This window comes from Zeus faber (assembly GCF_960531495.2).
Source record: "Zeus faber genome assembly, chromosome: 4".
Classification (NCBI taxonomy): Eukaryota; Metazoa; Chordata; class Actinopteri; order Zeiformes; family Zeidae; genus Zeus; species Zeus faber.
Window position 1 is genome coordinate 35,196,027 of NC_137191.1, and position 4,588 is coordinate 35,200,614.

Sequence of the window (4,588 nt, forward strand, 5' to 3'; positions counted from 1 at the left end):
CCCCCCAAAAAAAAGAAGAAGCAGACAAGGGAAGGGCCTCACGTGCGCTGGTGCTGGGCTCGTCGTCGCTCGGGGGGGCTCCGGTGTTTGTTTGCACCGTGCAGGAGAAGTGGGAAGAAGCTGCGTCGTCGCCTGACGCCAGGAGGTTGGTTTTTTTTGTTTCTTTTTTTATAATTTCTTTTTCAAACACTGGCGGCCTCCCGCGGCGGCTCCCAACACCTTTTAATTGCTGCGATTCCACAACTGTGACATCCTGGGAGAACTGTCGCCGAGGACCCGGGGAAGGCTTTCCTTTCAATCAGACTGGGAGTGACTGCCAGACGCCCCAACCGGCATCGTTTTATTTTTGCCGTCGGGCCGGGGTCAGGGTGTCGTCGGGCGGGGCCTCGACAGGCTGGGCTCAACCGGAGTGTTTTTTCAAATTCTGTTTTGGATTCAAATCTTAGGGCACACGTCGACGACGCCCTTCTGAGCCCGGGACGGGTGAGGGTGAAGAATGTCCAGAAGGCCATTTTAAATCCAGCGCCGAGTGAACCAGGACCGTGAAGCCACGCCCTTCGCTTTCCCCGTCCCCTGCTCCGTCCAAGGCGGGTGGAGGAACCAGGGAAAACAAACGTCAAGACGTTGGTCTATTTGATATTTGATATTAACAAACTAAATCCCCCCCCCCTCAAAGATGGAGGCACCAAGGAAGGTTTCAAAACGACTTCAACTGAAAGGAAAATAGGTTTGAAAATGCTACAGGGAAAAAAACAGTAAAATACTTTAATGATAGTGTTTTTCAACCCGAGCCAACAAATCACCAATGCTTAAATAAGGGAAATAAGAGCCAGAATAAGGTGTGTGTGTGTGTGTATATATATATATATATATATATATATATATATATATACTGTATATAGAAGATAAAAGAAGCGGGTGGTGTTTGTGTGTGTGCTGCGCTGCCGCTGCCTTCCTTCTTTTCTCACCAGCGTTGGAGCCGTGTCTGCACGTCTGGACTCAATCACTCTGGATGTTTTCCCCGTCGCTCCCATTGTGTCTCTCACACACACACACACACACGCACACACACGTTTAAAACACAAACCCCCACAGAACGGTAACGTGAAGCAAACAAACAGCGATCCCCGCCGCGCGTTATTAAACCAAACCAAAGACGGAGCGGAAATCACCACGAGCATGACTCCATATAGAAAGAGCATCCAGTTCCGTGCAGCGTCTGCATGGAAACAACATGCAGAACCAAGCAGGAGGACCTTAAAACACACACACACACACACATGTGCACGCGCAGACACGCACACGCCGCCCCCCCCCCCCTCCGTTTTGCCCTGGTTTCTTTTTCCGTCTGGTTTGAGCAGGGCAGGCTGTGGGGGCGGCAGGTTGACGATCTGCCTCCGAGGCTCCGACGCTGGAACCGTCTGGTGCTGTGAGGAAAAAGCCCTTCTCCTGCCAGCGCAGCGTCCGCCGCCTCCGTCCAGGAGAGCCCACGCACACGGGGGGGGGGGGGCACACCTGAGGGCTTTCTGGAGCCGGACGTCACACGTTGGAGGTGGAGCTGCCAAACGCTTAAAACAGTTTGTCGCGATGAACGGAACCAATATTGAATTAATGAATCGAACATTTTGGACTGACCTAGAGGAAATTCTTTTGTGTTTAAGAAGCGGCGCGTTGAGTGAAGGCCACGCTAGGATTTAATGACCGAAAACGGAAACACAAGGCGGTTTTATGGAAAATGTTTTGGATGCATACTCGGCCTGAGCGCGTCACCATCGCTCCCTGCTCCTCTGCACCGAGCCACGTCTGTTGACATGAAATGATGTACTGCATATCAACACGGGAAACAGTCGAATAAAAGAATCTGAATGAACACTCAGAGTAATAACTGTACCTTTGCAGCAGTTCCCGGGGGGGGGGGGGGGGCACCAAGGGGGCCGCGGACCCGCGTTTGGGAACCCCTTGGGACGGCGGTCGACGGCGAGCGTTTGACGTTCGATTTTTGGTTGGAGAGTATCGCAGCTGAAGAGCGACTGCACCTTGGAACAGCCGCCGAACGTAAAACAGCAGTGCGTTCTGGGCAGAGCAGCAGTGCGTTCATAAAAACGTCCGGCGTTCACAGCACCAACTTGAGCTTCCGCCCACGCTGCCAAGTGTTCCCAGATCCTATCTCTTGGCGGAGGAGGGAGAAAAACATGGAGGAACTTCCTGTTTTGGGTCAGGCGTGGCCCCTGCTTAACGTGGTGGCGTCAGAGGAAGCTGACCCCGTGGCCGAGGCCCAAAAAGCCCTGCGAGTCCTGTGGGCGTGGAGCGCTGGAGCACTTCCCTTTAACGTTTCCCTTTAACCACGTCCGTCTCCCGGCCGTCGCCGTTCGCCGGCGCGAGCTCAAGAGACTTTTATTTTAGCTTATTCATTTTTAACGGTCGCGGCGTTTTGAAGACACTGAGAAGCCTCCGGATCACAAGTGCACCGAGCTCCGCCCGAAAACAAACAGAGCGAGACGCGAGGAGTCCGTCCGTCCGTCGCGGGGTGTTTTTTTTAGATCCCTGTCCCAAAATATTTAGAGAAACGTGGAATTAAACGGTGGTGAGTGAGTTATGGTGTCATAAATATTTGCATATAGTACATAATTAATACATTTAATGGGATTTGTGTCATGCAAAATAAACACAATTAATGGCAAAATAATTGAAAATATAACAGAGTTATTGATGTAGAATCCTGTTGAATGTTGTATCGACTGTGACAAACATGTGGATGTGAAAACTGTTGGCGACGCCCGACAAGGGGGGCGTGGTCACAGAGGATCCAACGCAGAGCGAGGAAACTTGACGGGAACGGATTCACCAGAGACACGCACAAAAAAAAAAAACAATGATGTGAAAAAGTCATTATATTAATGGAAATGAAAACAAGGATGAAATAAAAGGCTTTGCATGTGGACGCAACGGAGTCAGGAGCATCATTCATACTGTCAATGAGGGGAGGGGAATGACACACACACACATATACACACACATATACACACATGCACACACACACATATACACACATGCACACACACGCACACACGCACATATACACACATGCACACACACGCACATATACGCACATGCACACACACACACGTGCACACACACGCACATAAACACAAATGTACATATACACACATGCACACACATGCACACAAACACACGTACATATACACACATGCACACACACGCACACACATGTACATATACACACATGCACAAACACACATGTACATATACATGCATGCACACACGCGTACATATACACACGTGCACACACACTCGCATATACACACTCACAAAGGGAGGCGCGTGGGGAGTATTTTGAACTCTGATCACACATCTCCTTACTTCCCTTCTCCCATCCCCCCTTCACTTTCTTCTCCTCCCTCCCTCCCTTCCTCCCTCCCTCTCTCTATTCGTCTCTCCCTCCCTCCCTGTCAGTGAGACGCAGCTTTAAGGTGTGTTTAGGTTGGACCTTAACCCCTCCGTCTATCTCGTCTCCATGGCGACCGTCCAGAGTTCCCTTAATTTCTATCATCACAATTCCGAGTGCTGCAGCACTTTTGCCTGTTTTGCCCCCAATCACAGCGCCTGTTGCCATGGCAAAGTATTTAAATATGCTACCCGGCTCGTCTTCACCTGACGGACCCCAAGTGTGTGTGTGTGTGTGTGTGTGTGTGTGTGTTCTTTCCATCTTGTCGTCGTCTCTCTGTTCCTCCTCTCCGTCAGATCTTGGCAGCAGCTCTGCGTCTGTGTTATCATCTTATCAGCTTCATGCACCGCCCTAGTTTGAGGGGAAATGCCGGACGCATACTGATAACACACGGGCAAAGATCATAAAGCTGCTCCACAACCCCCAATTTACCCCCTTTCATTGAGTGTGTGTAGGTGTGTCTGTGTGTCCGTGTGTGTGTGTGTGTGTGTGAGTGTGTGTGTGTGTGTGTGAGTGAGCGTGTGTGTGTGTCGTACTAAAAGGCTGAACGGGAAACAAGGCAAAAAATATTCAACATTAAAATCAACCTCAAATTCTTCTGCGAATTAATAAAATGGAAAATAGAACCTTAACGAGGCTGAAGCAGCTTAAATTCTGGGGAAATAGAAAAAAACATGAAATTGGAAGCAGAGGTTTGGGCTCGTGAGACGTCACCACAGTGAAAAGCTCCAGGAAAGGAAGGATTTGGGGATAAGGAGAATAGTCGGAGGGGGGGGGTCCAGATTTTGGTGCGGATGCGAGTTTAATGCAGTTAAATTAGCTAAAACCTAAATTTAAAGAATCACAAGTGATTGAGCTCATTTGGGGAGGTGCTCCCCTGCAAACTTGAACTGAAACAAAAGTCCTAAAGATGGCCCCAAAACAAATGTTGGTTTGACCGTCTACTTTGTGTCCGAGCTGATATGACGTCCATTGTCTGTGTCATTTCCAAAAGCTCGTCATTCCTTTAAAGGGAACCTATGATGGAGAACAGGTTGCCACTGCACCTACGTGTGTGGCTCCTGTGAAAGAAGACGACCAATCAGCAGCCTTCATCACAAAACATGTCCTGCAACATGTCCT